The sequence below is a fragment of the Corvus hawaiiensis genome, chromosome 6, assembly GCF_020740725.1.
Source record: "Corvus hawaiiensis isolate bCorHaw1 chromosome 6, bCorHaw1.pri.cur, whole genome shotgun sequence".
NCBI classification, from domain to species: Eukaryota; Metazoa; Chordata; class Aves; order Passeriformes; family Corvidae; genus Corvus; species Corvus hawaiiensis.
Window position 1 is genome coordinate 42,848,541 of NC_063218.1, and position 17,087 is coordinate 42,865,627.

Below are 17,087 nucleotides of genomic sequence, written 5' to 3' on the forward strand. Positions count from 1 at the left end.
AAATAAAGGGAATAAAAATTAGGATGTATTTAATCGAAAAATTACACTCTTAGTTTTCTTAGACTGTAAGAAAGTCTATAGTCCGGGGGGGCACTCGTGGACCTGGGCTGGACATTCACAAGTAGCCAGGACAAATTAGCAGCTATAAAGTTATAGGAAACAATTCTCAATGTATCAGATTATGTGATATTAGTGTTGATTTCTCATTTCTACAAGTGTTTTCAAGGTGTCTTGGTGCTTGAGTTTACAAAAAATTTTGTCCTATCCACTCTGCACTGCACATGTAGCATACTGGTTGACTTCAGTATTTCATATTAATCCTGACCCTAGCAGCTCATTTGCTTCCTATTTTTCCTGAATTGTTGTTGTGTTGTTTTCAACTGCTGCCCTTTTGCTACTGCAATTGCCCTCCAACCTTGGTGACCTTGGCAATGAGTGAACAATTTTGAGGAGCTAATCAGATTTCCCCTGAAGAGGTAGTGAAGTAGCACCTTGTCAGACAATGCTAAGTGGATAAGCCTCCCTACTTTATGATGCTTTTTCTCTACTTGTTTTGACACACACAGATCTTTGTCTACACAGCTGATACAAATACATACAAGCAAAAGTGATTTATGTTTAATTAAAATGCCTTCCACAGCTTGACTGAGCATAAAAGTCTTTCAAAAATACATCCCCCAAATAAGGACTCTAGGGAAACATTCACAAAATGAGATAAAAACAAAAAAAACACAACACAATTACTTAGCAAGCCAAATTCCAATTTAATAATTCATGCCATTCCTCCATGCCATTAGTTGAGATGAGGAAGTGGGGACAGTGACAAAGGGTTCCAAAAGGACTTGTAAATGTACACTTCGAGCTTTCTGAATATTTAGCTTTCTGTATGGGTCAACAGAACCAGTTCCTTGAGGAGAAGTGCATCCTCATCCTAGAGATTATAATTTGATTTATTAACCATTCAAGCTAACTCCTAATTGTAACTGCTGTAATTCATTGGAACTTAATTTTTTCCATGATTTGCCCCAGTACCTACTTGAAAATTTTATTCTTTCCTCCTTAATTCACACTGTTGAAAATTACCTTTTTAGTTTCCTTAAGCCTTTATTTATTTTTGTATGCTCATATAAACAAAGAGAGAGTGTGAAACCACTTGTCATCTGAGTCTAATCATCAGCAATATGCAAAATATACACACTACTTCATCCATGTTCTCCCATAATAAAACCTGAAAGATCTCTCTCTCTATTTCATAGGTGCAGAAGAAATATTTCAGGTGACAAATCTTGCTAAACCCAGTCCCAATCTCCCTAGTTTGACTACTGAACAACACTACTTGTCTTTTAGAATTAAATACTCATTGTCATGCTGTAACTGGCATTACAGATGTGTCATAATTTGTTTTGAACAAGGGAAGCATGGTAGCTGGTTAAAGGTCTGAGATTACTACTCTACCATGTATAGTATCCTGGTGCTGTAAATAGAGCTCATTGATGTGTCCTGGCTGACCCTTTGTTCCTCATTATATAGTGGTTTAATTATGTGATGTTAAGCATGGTGCAAGAGAAGAAGGGTAGATAGATTCATTTTTGCTACTCATGGCATATTCTGACACTTGAAGGAGAAAACCTAATCCAAACCCATATTTTTATGGCATTTGAAATAACTGTGAATTCAGTAGAGATTTCCAGGACAGGAAAACAGTGAATTCTTGTCATATTTATTGTGGAATAAGGTTTCTTACAGAGGAGCAATGTGAGGGTTATACAACTACTCATTGGGGTCCAATGACAGGCCAACTCCTTCTTCCCATTAAGGAACACTGAAAAGAAATGTGAATCATTATATGCGGCATTCAGTATAAAACTACAGAGGGTTTGTGTTAAAGGGATTATACACTGAAACTGTACAAATACATTTATTTTTAAAAAGATAGCTTTTATACACCATTCCACTGTAGTTAATTATACCCATGACTCTTTCCTAGGAGTGGTAAAAGCTCAATCAACTCACATTTTGAGATTTGTGAGAGTTTGCACTCTTGATATTGCAAGAGGTTGCACCAAGCCTCGTAGCTCTGCCACAATTCTCCTAGGCCTCTGATTCACCTAAGGAAAACAGTTGTTCTCCATGAAGATTAGGATGAACTGATGTCCATTAAGAACTTTCCATCAGCCTTAACACGTCTGTGTGTGTTATTGCTGCTCTTTGTCACTCCTTTCTGTCAGCGTCCTGGCAGCCTGTTCTAAGGACAACTGTAACAGAAGAATTAAATAAGTATGAAGAATGGGTGACTGTGGAAGGTGCTGAAGGAAACACTGGCAGGGAGAAGCTAACAGGAGTAGCAAGTGTTGATAGTCCTAACATTAGCAGTTATCAGGATGCCAGCACAGGAAGGGGTAGGAGAGGGTTGGGGAAAGGCAGGTGGAGAATGATGATGACTCATAGCAGCAGTGAGATTAATGGCCCCTTAATGAGGGAGAAACTAACCTAAAAAAGAGCAGAAGAGATTGTTTTACTAGTAGACATCCACTGTCACCTGTTCTACCGCAAGTAATTCTGTAAAGATCACTTGGATAAAATCTTGGTTTCATGATTGCTGGTAAAGCTACTTGGATACACGTGTAGTGCTGGAAGTATGTAAGTATAAATATGTCTATGGTAGTTAGTGAAATCAGTTTTGATACAAAAATGAAATTATCCTCTCCTGCTATGGTGTTGCTTATTGAACTTTGCTACCTTGTTGCTACAACCCTCCATCAGTTTCCCACAAATCAATAGCTGTCAAAATACAGTTATACAGGCAGGCAGTGCTCATCATTAAAATGGAGAGCTGGGAAAAGAAATCTATGCCAAAGAATATACAGGTAGCAAAGGTTCAAGAAAGTTCATCACTTATGCTGCAACAACATCACAAAAACTGTTTTCTTTCTTCCCATGCTGAGCTTTCTTCTATCTTCCATTTTCTGGAAGACGTGTCACACACAAGTTATAGTTTGCGGCTGAATGCCAAACATGCATTTTCTCCTACAAATAGTGTGGAATAAGTTAAGAGCCTTAATCATCATTATATTAATATAAAAGCTTTTTGTTACCATTGAGACTTGCTCCTCATTTTTCAAATGTCGTTTGCAACAATTGATTTGTATCTTGCTAATTCGAAATAGTTCATCTGAGATTGAAAATAATAATTAAAAATAGTTGCATAAATGACACTTATTCTTTAACAGGATTACTATTACAAGACATTTGTCTAAATGGGCTTCAATGTATTATTGAATTTCTATCATTACATTTTCTAAAAATAGAATGATGATTTATTTCATTTTTCTCAGCATCTTATCTTGTGTTATGGCTGTCTGAAATTGAAAGTGAATTATACTGTGGATCTCTGTATTTTCTTATACTGCTGTGGTAGCATACAGCTTTCCTCTGCAGCTCAGACTTCTAACTTGGGGTCTTCTGCTAAGCTGCATAGAAATGTTACACAGGTTGGCAGAGCAAAATAGCAGATCCAAGACACCTAGATGAAGGCTGACAGAAACAAAGATAGAACAAGGAAAAATAGACAGCAGGAAAAGACAAATAAGGGCTGAAGAAACATAACATCACCATGTAGCTGTGGTAGCTGGGGATTCAGTCCTGAAATTTCTTATTCTACCATCGATTTGCTGTGTAAATGTCCTAAACTCTAACTGGTGGTGGTGAAAAAGGATCCTAGATTTTAATTTTATATATCTCCCTTACAATTCAGACTGGAGGAGAGGTGACCAAAATCCATGTCCCACATGAAAGCTATATTAGCCAGCTGTAGATAGTTTTGTCTATCTTAACTTAGTATGAAGAAACATACAAGCCAAATTTGAAGAAGGTTGTAAACATAAATTCTTGAAATGCTAAATATATTGGTTGGTCCTACCCTATTAATTAAACAAGATGGATCACTGGATCATCTGTACTTAATATACAGTTTTTATCATGAAAACTGTAGAAAACATTTACATCTAATGACACTTACTAAAGTTTTCATAAGCCAAGCTGTACATAATTATTTCTTATTTTTTTCACTGCATGCATGTGAGCTGTCTCTGATCCATCATCATCTTCTTGGCTTTTTAGGTTTATCTCAAAATGAGATCTTATTGTCATGTAAACACAGTCAATAAGCTGGGGAAAAACTTCAACTGAGATTTATAATTGTCACAATCACCCTTCTAAATTAATAACTGATAGGAAAAAGGTTGGCTGGAAAAAAACTGGAAAGTGAGGCATGAAAAATCTCCTGTTCAGACAGTGGAAGAACACATTAATCAGTCCCTTTGTGTACTCTTTCTTAGGTCTAGTGCATACCACCATCTAGTGGCTCTAAATATAGTATGGAGAATGACACTTAACTTTATCGTAACCCGTTTTAATGTTTGAAATTAAAAATCCTCAAATAAACTTTTACAGGAACCATTATTGGTAATGTAATATTTCCTGCAGCATTACAATCCATCAGAATTACATGTGAGATTGGAAACTGTCTTGGCCTTGACTGGGACTGAAGCACCATGCCAGAACACAAGGCAACAGAGACAGGAGATAAATATCCCCTAATCCCATTCTTCTCTCTTCTTGGCACTGAGAGCCTCTGAAACAGAAGATATAATACCAATCTATAGAAGGGGTGAACTCCTGCCTTTAATAAGGAGGATTGCAAACACATTAACTGTAATACTGTGTTAGTGAGCAGTCAATTATAAAAATGATTTTGCATCTACCTCAGAATTCTTTTTTCAAAATTGCTACAGTGATATTTAATGGTAGACCTTCCTGCTGTAGTGTATATAAGGCACCAGATAAATGCAGTGCTATAATGTGGGATTTGTAATTATGGACTTTGAGGCCTGATGTAAATGGCAACTCTATGGCATCATGTTAACCAAAACTGAATACCTGAGCACAATTTAGTGCATGAGCTGTGCAGATCCTGAAACTCTTTCACAATCAGTTAGGCTTTGTATAACATTAATAGGTGTTTCCCTATGTAGAGTGTGGAGATGTTCTCCGCTTGCTCAGTCGTTCAGCTCACTGGTTTGTGCCTTAGAAATCCCCGAGCTGCCTCGAGAGACAGCATGGGCAATCCAGCGACTCGGTGGCTCCGAAATGCTGCAAGTGATAGCTGTAAAGCCAATGTCAATAGCAGAAGCAAAGAGGTAGAAATACAGCTCAAACTCTGTGCCTCAGTCCTGTCTGTTTATTCCTCCTGTCCTGAGAGAGAGAGACAGGAACAGCTCTTCACAGAAGAGGGGCCAGGGCAAGAGAAGGCGGAGCCCGCTTTGGTCACCTTTTACTCAGGGGAAGGGAAAGGAGAGAGCTAGGGGTGGACCCGGGATAACCAGCCAGTCAGACTCTGTTTCAGGGAAGTCAGTGTTACCTGAAGTTTTACCCGCGCTTAGAACAAAGGGGATTCAAAGCACATGGTTAAAACAAGTCTGGACTTGTCTGGCCAGTCCCGGGGTGGTGCTGCACGTCGGGGGCTGGCAGCAACAGTAGAGAACAGTCATCTTAATCTGATCTTGAATTCAACAAGGCAAAAGTAAACCCATTAGACAAGGTGCTGAACTGTACCTATGGAAGTAATGGGATAGAAGATGGAGACAAGGAAAGACTCACAGACTAGATGCTACATTTTAGTTGTATCAGTCAATAAATTATAATTTCCTCATGTCAGTTCAGGCTACTTTGGAACTAGGAATGACTCATTCATGAGAGCTGGCTAGAAGAGCGACTGGAGGCATTTCTCCATGTAGTTCAGAGACAGGAGTGGGCTTGGCTGGTGAATTTCCCATACATAGTGACAAAAACCCCCACATCATGAAGGTGGGGAGAACGCTGAACAATAAGTAGGGAGCAGAAAATAAAGAAAAAGCAAGAGAAGAGGAAAGCATACTAAAATATATTGCTGGTAAGGTAAACAAAATTGCCCAATCAAAATTTATAAAGAAATAACATTTATTATGGGACCGAAATATCGGTTTCAAAAGCCATGATAGAGAAAAGCGGCACCGAGCCCGGGGTCGGAGCTGGATGAACACGCATAGATCTGATCTCTATTGCACCAGACCTCCCAAGTTCATGAATGCTGCTTCGGCTGGTCCCTTCTTATACAGTTTTTGGGTAGAGTCCAAATTAATTCTATTCTTCTCGTAATTTTAGCATATTCATGAAGTTTTCTTGTCCCGGAGTTGGGCTGCACAAAGCCTTTCCTGGGTCTGATGAATTGTCCATCCTGGGTGATGAGTGGGCCATTTCTGGTGATGGAAGGGCCATCTCTGCTGATGGATGGGCCATCTCTGGTTCCTGGAACAGTTATTTTTAGTTCCCCGTATGTCCGATTCCTTGTCAGATGCAATGTAGATATCAGAGTGTGGTGATCAAGTCGTCATGGTGACAATGTCCCGGTGATAAGATCCAACCCCACCTAGGTGGAATCCTCACATATTGTGAATCAGGGGGATGGGAAGCAGGAGAATTAGTTTGTTAAGAACAATGCATCTAGCTTGGTCAGCATACCAGGGCAGGAAAAAAAGGTAAGAGACCTCTGATAAAACCAGGGGGAGTCTCAGACAGATATCCTGCGAACTAGCTCAAACCAGTCTCAAAGGCCAGGGGTACAAAAGAGCATGCACAGGGAAGAGAGGTGAAAAGTTGAGGACGAAGAAGACTCTTGACTTCATCAAAAAGACCCTCGGAAGATCCCTACCATAACCACCAAACAACACTGCGCAAGCGCAACGCAGATGTAAATGACTTTTGGGTTCATTATAATATGAAGCGAGGCTGGGCGGGGCTAGGTTATGAATATGTATAAGCGTGTTGAGAAACTTAATGAATATGGAACCAGTAACCCGATAAATACCGAGCTGAATGCAGCTGTCGGCGCGCATGATTTTGGAGGAGCGATCCCCCGTGCGTCCCAGCGCTGGAATAAAACATACCTACTTTACTACTTATTTAGTAGTGGAGTTCTTTCCGCTCCTCAATTGTGAGAGAACTTCTTTTAGTGTTGTGAAATTTTTCTCTCAGCCAGGCTGGTGAAGGGATTTTGAAACTCTGTCTCTACATGGTCTGATTACATTCCAATTTTATACATAACAGCATGAATTACATACTTTATTTATAACACTGGTCAGATGATATATTTGTGAGTTACAGAGAACTGGGTTGTTCAGAACACTTCAGCAAGCTCAGGCCCTCTTCCATAATACAGTGAAGTCCCACAGGTTTATTTTGAGACATATTTCTTAATAACTTTGCTCAAACAAATGAACAAAACATTAAAATAAAACCACAGCCTACTCTTCTAGCAGTCTGTATGTATTTTATTTTAGGGATGCTAACAATTCTTCCATACAACAATTTTCCCATGGGAATCACAGCCCGTGACTGGACATACATATTTTCTTTCCATTAGTAGCCAATACTCCCTGTGATGAAAATGAAATCAAAGAAAACAAATCAGCTTTATCAGTCAGCTTTTCAGAAAACAATTTTGTAGAGAACATTCCTATCAGGGTCACATGTAAATTTGTGAAACAAGAATAATTTCCAGCAAAAATACTGTTATGCAATAAATTTATCTTTTTTTTTTTTTTTCCTCAATTTCTGCAGTAGAAATCATCAAAGACACTTTGAGCAGTGCCAGATATCCTGCTGGTTACTCATAAAAAGCACAGTTTAGTGCTATTATGGTATTTTAGCCAATACTCTCTCTCTAATTATTTTTGGTCCTTTTCTGCACACTCAAAAGAGTTTAATATGTGATGGAGGTTGTGACAATATGTGACAATATCTAAAACTGTTCGTACAAATAGTGACCAAAATCAGCAATTTAAATTTGTTTTGGCTTTTAGAATGTTTCTTACGGTAAGGTTATTGCACAAAAGGGAAAACAAAAATTTTGGATATGTAAGAAAGAGTAATTAATTGGGGAAAATTAATTCTTTTGCTACTTATAAGTGCTTATAGCTCATGAAAGTAATATTAAATATATATTTTAAAACAAAAGGTAGTTATGAAGAGTGAAGGAAATACAGAAGTTGAAGAATGAAAGGAATAGAGATAGTTAATGTGTTCATTTGTATATCTTATTAGGGAAAAAATAAGAGAAAAAAATTATATAGCACCTTCACTAACAGAAAAATATTAGATATTGAAGAAGATCTACAGTATAGTAGTGCAGACATATATAGCAAGAAATTATGTCTATAATTTTAAGAATTAAAATTGGAGATATAGCCTGCATCTTCAGCTCTGAGGGTAATTAACCATTGCAAAATATTACTTAGGAAAATAGCCCATCCTTCACCTCTTCGATGAAGGTACAAATTATGATCCTGTGATCAAGACTGACTGGATGGAATTCTATGGTCTGTTAGACAGGAGGTAGAATTCAGATGATAAAACTGTATTTTACTGACCTTAAAAATCAATAAAAGGGTTGTAATTTTAAGCCCTAAGTATCACAAAGAAAACTAATCATGCAAATCTGATTTTTCTGTGTTATAATGAATCTTCATAGCAAGAAGGAGTGTCAGAATAACGTAGTGCAAAAGGAACATTCTCTTCTGCTGCTTCTTCTGCCTGTCTCCATATGGTCACAACTTTGGGACTTGTCATCATATCTATTTCATCATTACACATAACAGTTCTGGATTGCTCCTGGAAATAGTTATTTGCAGCCAAACCTAGTGTACTGGAATTAAGTGCAGTGTTTTCAGTCACTAGATCCACAGTTTGTGGGCAGTCCTTATTAGTTCACAGCTTTACTCTGGCAACATTAGGGGGGAGGGAGTTGTGGGAAGGGTAAAGTGCTGAGCACTTCATGTGTGAAACCACAATATTTGCTTCTAATAACATTCCTCCAGGCTGCATCTTCCCACAAAACACATGGAATTGTGGTGCATTTTCATGCCAACGGATCTGTTAGAGAACTCTATTTGCAATACAAAAGAGCTCTCTGTTTTAAATGGATGTACTCTTGTCTCCTCACCCTTCTTTTTGCATGGCTACTTTAGAAACAGTATAAGAAGTTACACGTGGTAACACAAATCTGGGGTGGGAGGCGCTGCATATGGGTGCAAAAGATTGCTTCTACTTAAGCCCCACAGAAATCTATCTGTGATGCTCATAAATGGTTATAGGAGAAAAAAGGCATTCCTAATTTCATTCCTTGGAAGAGGGGGAGAGAGATGACTTATAAAGATAATCAAATAGAGAAAGACCAGCCAATATTAACATCCTGAATAATAATACAGAGATTGACCAAAGAGATTTAAACACTGCAACACACCCTGGAAAAGAAAATCCATTTTTCTGATAGCAGTTATTGAAGATGAGCTATGGCAAAGCATAGTTCACAGAATGGATGAGCAACTACAGGACAGGAATAAAAAATACCTTAGTGTACAATCTGGAAAGGCCAGATGTCCTTTTGGGGCAGATCTTGTTACCCATAAGTTCAGCGGGTATCTGTAATACCAGTCTTCATCATGAGAGTCAAGTTTGGTTTCCAGGCTATGTGCCCTGATAGCCAATGACTTATTCTTCTGTGATTTCATTTGTAAATTGTTTTGCTGTTCTAGGCATGAAATACTTTTGTTAGGATCACATTTTTCACATTCTGTTGTGCGTGTTCTTCATACCAATCCAAATCTAGGGTCTTTGATTCACATAAAATAAATTCTTGTTTAGATTTGAATTTACCACACCAAAGTTAATTGGATTAGGTAATTTCAGTGATCTTTTTATATATTTCTTTTTTTTGTTTGTTTTTTTGTCTCTGATAATTGCACTAAATTAGTAGCATAGACAAATGTTTCAAGTATATACCATCCTTAAATAAAAATAAACCAGAGAAATTTTAGGCATGAAATAACTTGAATATCCTATTGACAGTTTCATCCATCTCTGAAACATTCATCCCCTCTAAAAGCAAGGCAAATGCCTGGTTTTGAATTTGCGCAGTACCTTCTTTGCTCTTGTCCTCATCTACATGCCACAAAGTGAGTCAACCAACAAATTTAAATAAAGAGAATTTTGCACTCTCTGCAAAAAATTATTCAAGCAAGTTGTGGCAGTAAAAATGCTTTATCTTTAGTCAGGGCAATGGGGCCACTGAGCAGTGACAAAAGACTAAATGTACTTTGAATCTAACAGCTGATTTACAGTTGCCAAACTTGTAAGAATCTTGCCAATTTATATTTGATTTTTACTCATTATGAATATCACAAAGTATCCCTAAAATTCCTAACTTTTAATAAGCCAAAACTCACCTCATCAGTAGCTTATTTGATATAATGCACTAGAATGATATGAATCATCCAGTTACAAAACTGGGTTTTTAATTGTACAACTTCCCCTGGCTAATCACATATGATTGGTTTGTTGGAATTAAATATTTTTCCTGCATTTATCAGTGGGTTTAGTCAATCCCCACGAACAAATGCCAGTACAAAGATCCTCATTTAGGGGATGCTTTTGGGTAAGTGATTGATGTTTTCTTTGGGGAGAGAAGTAATCTCATGTTTCTTTGGTTTGTATACCAAGGGCAATGTTCATAAACGGCTTAGGACTGAAGAGTGGTGTGGGGGTCGGTCCATCACCACACTGTTCCTTTGTCTTGAGCCAGACACAGTGAGGCAGGGCAAGTTTTACGGTGTTTTTCTGCTGCCTACATCTCTTTTCTCCAACTCATTATCTTTGGTCTTGGCTCTAATTTTACAGTGTCATTTTCAGCTAGTGGCAGTTAAAATTTTTTTTCAGCCTTCTAGAGTTTTATTGCCAAATTAATATAGCCTTACGATATCTTAGTACATTTTGGAATTTTACCACCGGTATTTAAAGAGAGTTCAGGTTAGTTTTCTATAAAATGTAATGATTCATACAAACTATAAATCTCTGTATATAAAGCTATGTGTATAAAAATAGCTGAATAACTGATTAACAGGACTTTTGGGACAGCGTTATTTCATTAGTTTCCGTGTGATCTTCTGTTGTTCTGCTGGTTGTCTGTCTGGTTACACAGCACAGGTACAGGGATAGCTCTGCCTTGTCAGGAGTTAAATTATTTTCTCATCCATACTTGGGTTTGAAGCTTTGAACCTTACTGAGGCAAAGTATGTGGGCAGCACAGCTGTCACCCTTGTTGCTATTGCTCCGAATATGGTAGTCCTGATTCCCATTGTACTGCAATTAATCTTCTGTTTTGCACTAATGGATGAACAAGCATATTTACTGCAGCATAAAATCCTAATTATTTCCTGAACAGATGTATAAAGGGAATTTAAATTAATGGCAAGTGACAAATGTGATAAATGCAGATAACATCTTTAAATACTAATATTCTGCATTGCAGACATTTTTTCAATACTCAGTTCCCAAACCTCTACAGGACATCTTCCCCTTTGTAATGAAGTACTCTCCCAGCCAGATGTTTCAGGCACCGGCTAACTCCCTCTGGACACACCCCTGCCCAGCAGCCATGGCTGAGCTGTATTGGATTCACCATGGTTGGAGTCCTTAATTCTCCAGTAAGGTGTTCAGAGTCTTCCTTTCATCCCAACTCCTTTGCTTTATAAACATGCAGTATTTCTGGTCACAGGTCTATCAGTGAGGTCTTCATCCTCCTCTCATTGAACTCTCTTTAATATGTTGCATAGAGATGAAGCAGATTTGAGTTTATTTAGAAAAATCTCTACAAAGTAAGTTTGCTTGATGACCACATGTAGTTGTCACGCTAGCAATGAGAACTTTAACAATGTAGCTCCTAATATTTGCCATGTCTCCAGAGAACACTAATGTAAATTTTCATCTGCAAGTCTTCCAGGAACCATCACTACATGACATACAATTCTCTTTCACAGAGCACAGACATATTCTAGGATCTGCTTCTCCAGATCCATCGAGGTCTTGGCAAAGGACCTCTTTTTTTTATATCATGTAGGTTCTCAGTTTTTGTCTGGGCAAACAAATGTATTGATTTTCTACTTTATTTTAGCAATACCAACAGCCCAAAGCCTGTCAGTGAATGCATCTTGCAGACTATATCTTTTGACTAAACAAGGGTAGTATCTGGTCTGTGCAGCTTTAGTAATGCTTTCATACAAATATTTTTGGGGGAGGAACTAACAGCTTTAAAATTTTTCATCTTTTCACTGTTCAGGTTTTTGTCTGCAGTTATTCCCATCTTCTTTCATTTAGTCTGATAGCTTTTGAGACATCCATGACTCCAAAACTTCACATAGGTTTCCTTTTTTGCCAGTATCCATTCAATTTTGTCCCCACTCCTTTAGCTCCCCTTGTCCAAAAATAGCATTTCTGTGCCATTTTCGTCGCTTTCCAGTTCTGTCTTTTGTCTGGCCATGTCATGGTTCCACCTTGCCCACTGCTGTTATCAGCTCCTTACACCTCCTTTCTCAAGTGTGCATTAGATTTAGATATCACTATAATGGTACAGCTGGGACTCCAAAAGTGCCACAAATTAGATTTGAAAGCGTCTATTATAATGAGTTCTCTCTTTCCCTGCATACCAAGAGGGATATTAGGAGAAAGTAGGATAACTGAAGGTTTACCACTCCCTGGAAATCAATGGCACAAGCAGCAGAATAAAAGTGCAGACAAATACAAAGGAAAGTCAGTGTAGTATACCAGTAGAATTAGCAAGATAAAAACCTAGGTTTTAATCAGAATATATTTGTCATAAAACATTGTAAGAAGCATTCAGGCTGCTACCTTTTAGCAGTTAACTTCTGCCCTGAGGTATGAAGGTTTATATTCTAGTATATTTTTATCATGTCTAAGTTCTCATTATCCATGTAAATGTATAATTCTTTATTAATTCCATTTAAGCTCTTAACCTCAATTATATCCTGTGGCAGCAAGTTCCAAAGGTTAATGACGTATCATGTTTAAAAAATTTCTCCTTTCATCAACTTTATATTTATCTTTTAGCAATCCTTTCTTTATGACCCTATTACAATTTATGTAATTTCCTAGAATTTGTCTTTTTTGTACTCCAGCTCTGGTTTTGGGTTTTTTTTTTCTTTTCTCAAATGCTGAAAAGTTTGACAGTTTACCTTTTATTATTATCTTAAAATAATATAAAATTTTAAAATAATTAAAATACGTGAGACTGGTGTCAAAATTTTTTCTTTAACCTCAGGATCATCTGACAGAACACCTTCTAATATTTTATTTGATAAATAGAACTAATCCAGAAAGTTATCATGAAAAAAAGGTAATTTCTGTAGCAGACACTTTGTGTAGAAAAAATTGCTCTTCGCTCAAACTATTGCATTTGTTAGAAAACTTGATATTCTGTTAATTAATTTTTTCAAGCTGAAATTGCAAGTCATGAATAAAATAACTAAGTCACCTTGTTTCTGTAAAGCCTAACCAAACCAAAAGACCATGGATATTATTAGGAAAGAACTGGACTGCTACAAACATTTAGTTCAGCCATGGAAATGTATTTCTCAGGTTATATTTTTCAAATATAGAAACACAGTATGAGCAAAGATAAAATCTGTGGAGATAAACTTTATGGAAGTAGTGTCTTTTCTAGCTTTTTAAGTGTTACATATAGTTGTATATATAACCTGTTGTCTTTTGCAGTCATTGACTGATATACTCAGTTGATTTGAAATGTATATATGAGAAATCAATGCTGGCAAAATATTACTACATTTCTAGACCTCTGTTTCCTAATTTTAATTTTCAGAAAGCTTATCAAAGGCAACATTATGACGTATTTAATGATTGAACTTAATTTTTCCTGATTAATGCATTCAATTTTTTTTCCTCTCGGTATTCCCATATTAATTCCAGTGTGTTACTGTTGCAGAAAGATTATGATAGATCATCAGGAGATTGGCTACCAAAACATTGGCTACAACAGAATCATTCCTTGTGCTTTTTGAGGCCATATGTAGTTCCAGTAGATACACCAAGGAAGTTTTAAATACGTATCAGACACGCAGATCCAATGTGGCTGCACAAAAAATATTAAGCTCCTCTTTGCTTTATTTGCCCTGAGCAGATAAAGGAAGCTCCATTTTGTTTGACTGAGTTCCTTCTTAGAACAGAACTCTGTAAAAGGGCTTCTAGAATTTCACTTTACCAAGGAAAACAACCACATTTGCTGAATGATTTGAAGTGTGTTGTCAGGCTGACACTTCCCCCCCATCAAGTCCACCCTGATGTCTTTAGGGTACTCTGTAAATTTGGAGAGTTAAAGAGAGACAAGCAAGGAGAGGTAGCTCTTGTGGCCTTCATCTTCTACATACGTAAAGGAATAGCTCTTGACTTTTGAACTGGTCCCATTGATCTGAAACTGTGGGAAGAATCAGCTTGGAAGCTCACTGGCCCACATTTTCTGTGATTGACACTTCAAAGAAGAGTTTAAGTTCAGTTCTTCACCCTTGTTGGTTCTACATTTACACAAGTATAGAAAAATAAATCCTTAAAAATGAGGATTTAAAATGAGACTCTAGTTTCATGAATCCATTTTTCTGGCACAAGTTCAATGGAGTGAGTTTTATGAAAACTCCTAGAAGAATGAAAATGAGGTGAAGATTCATTTTTAATGCCTCTTTCTGTGTAGCTTTTCCCAGTCTGTAGTGTTGACATAAAAATCCCAAACAATTCTTAGGGTTTCTGAGATGTGATGACCTTCTTTCTTTTACCTCTATTCTGTATAACTACAAGTGAATTCCAGAATGTCATCAGCCCCATAACTCATAATTATTTCAGCACAAATCCTCAAAGATACTATGTATCATGCCTCTTGGTACAGTGCTTAATTGTGGATACTTAACTAAATCACACTTGGTAAGTAATACGAATTTTAATGCATCTCATTTGATAAAATTCACAGCAGACTTATTAGAAGTCTGTCATATGTATAAAGTAAAAATATTTCTTAGAAGTAGAGTAATATCAGTAATTCTGTGTTGGATTTGTGGAAATGTAGGAAGTCATCTGTCCTCCCTATAGTCAGGCTCAGAGACAATGATGGGCCTGGGAACAGAACCAAATTTTCCCATGTGTGATCCCTGTGACAATATCACCTTCCCTTGCATGCTCTGTAGTGTTCTCAGGCTTTTGGTGTTCAAGCAACAGTGGGTGAGACCTTTCAGATTGTAATTATAAGTAGAATAGAGTGCTAGAAGTATGTGATACACTTTTTTTCTCTTTTGGTAATCTGTCTTCCATTACTAATTGTAAGAAACAGAAAAAAAAATCATTTTGAAAGACATTTTTCATTATGAAGTTTGTTTTCTTTTTACTTCTCTTAACATTAAACTTTAAAATGAAAGGTCACTTCAATATTAAAAAAAAAAAAAGAGAAAACTCTTGTTCCAAAAAGATTAGAATGAAACAATTTCCCTTATGAAGAATGTTTTTTCACTTTGCTTTAAGAAAGTGCCAGTCAAATTGGCATATTCGTGTTAAAGGTTGGGGTTTTTTAACAAAGAAAGTGTTTTCTAGAAGAAAAAAAAATGGTTTCACGAGTTCTAATGAAGATTTTGTGTTTGAGACATGGGTAGAAAATTCAATAATTCATGAGGTAAAATAAGACCCAGTTAATTGTAGCTTAGTGGCAGTGCCCTTCAAATCTAACAGAAGGAAACTTTTTCAGCCACAAAGTCAGATCATTCAAACGTACCCTAGAAAGTATGTACATAGATAAGGAATAGCTGCTTTTTAAGGCTTGTTTTTGACCATAAATATACTTTCAAACTACTCTCCAGGACAGCTACCTGTTACAGCACTCTTATCAGTTCTAGCTGAGCACAAAAGGTTGCTGTAGACTGGGGGTGTCAGAACAATCTCATTTCAGATGGTGATTTTTGTACAGTTCTCAGATTGTGCTACATGACACTCTGCACCATGATATAAAGGAACAAATGTAAAGTATTCATTACTTGCTATAACTGAGTGAAAGTGACAGCAAGTTATGAGCAGGCACATACAAACTCTTTTTGCAGTGAGCAGAGATTTTCCATGGCCCATTAGGGACCCATGTGCATCGAGGGGCAGCTGTGTATTATGGCACAGGTCATAGTGCTGAGCCTTTGCTCATCCACAGCTGAAGGTGTCGGTCTGGGCTAGGGCATGCAGAGGTTTTTTTTCTTGCCTAAATACAAAACCCTTTTCTTTGGGCAGACACTAATGCCAGTGTGGATTTTGGACTTAGTGGTGCCACAGTATAGCTTTGGGAGAACAGGAAGATAGGCTATTGCAAAAGGTCCATTGGTTTAAATATAGACAAAGACCACAGTGCTCTACTCAAGTAGCTCATGAGTGACTTTATAGGCCTCAGGGTAGCCAGTAGAGGAGAAAAAAACCTTATTCAGGGACATTTTTGGTGATAGTCATTTTTCAGGCAATTTCAGAACTTCTCATGAAATCTTACTGTGAAAAACTCTCTAGGGAACCATAAGAACTTCAGCCAGTGAAAAAGCTGCCGAAGAAACCAAGCAGATGAAAATTTCTGTCAGGCTGGCCAGCTGACCGTCAGTTTTCATGGCTCCCAGTGACTGTCTTTTGCTAACAAATATGAATAGGTAGTAGAGCAGGATTTCAGAACCAAAGACTCCACTGAGAAAAAAAGAGTTTGTAAGACCCCCAGTATCTTGTGAAACAACTCTTTCTCAGAGAGAGATGGTGTCCAATAAGAGCTCCTGTATTCATCTGCCCTATGATGACAGCTAAGAGAAGTCATTCAAGTAAAAAGATGATAGCACTTGACAAGCAAAATCTGTAGTTTATTAATAATTAAAAATTATTCCCATGTTCTCTTACTGATTGAATATTTAATCATTTGTTCAGTCAATACCAACGTCTCATTTATTATTCATTAAAAATAAATAGTGTGTAGTACTTCAGATTGAAATGTGTTACACCAAGATTATTAAGAGCACCCAGAGTTGATTTATTATTTAGAAATCGATTAAACTTTTGTACAGAATTTAATGATTTAAATAACCTTTCAAATTTTTAAAGTTAATAGTAAGTTTTATTTAAAGATTGTTTATGTG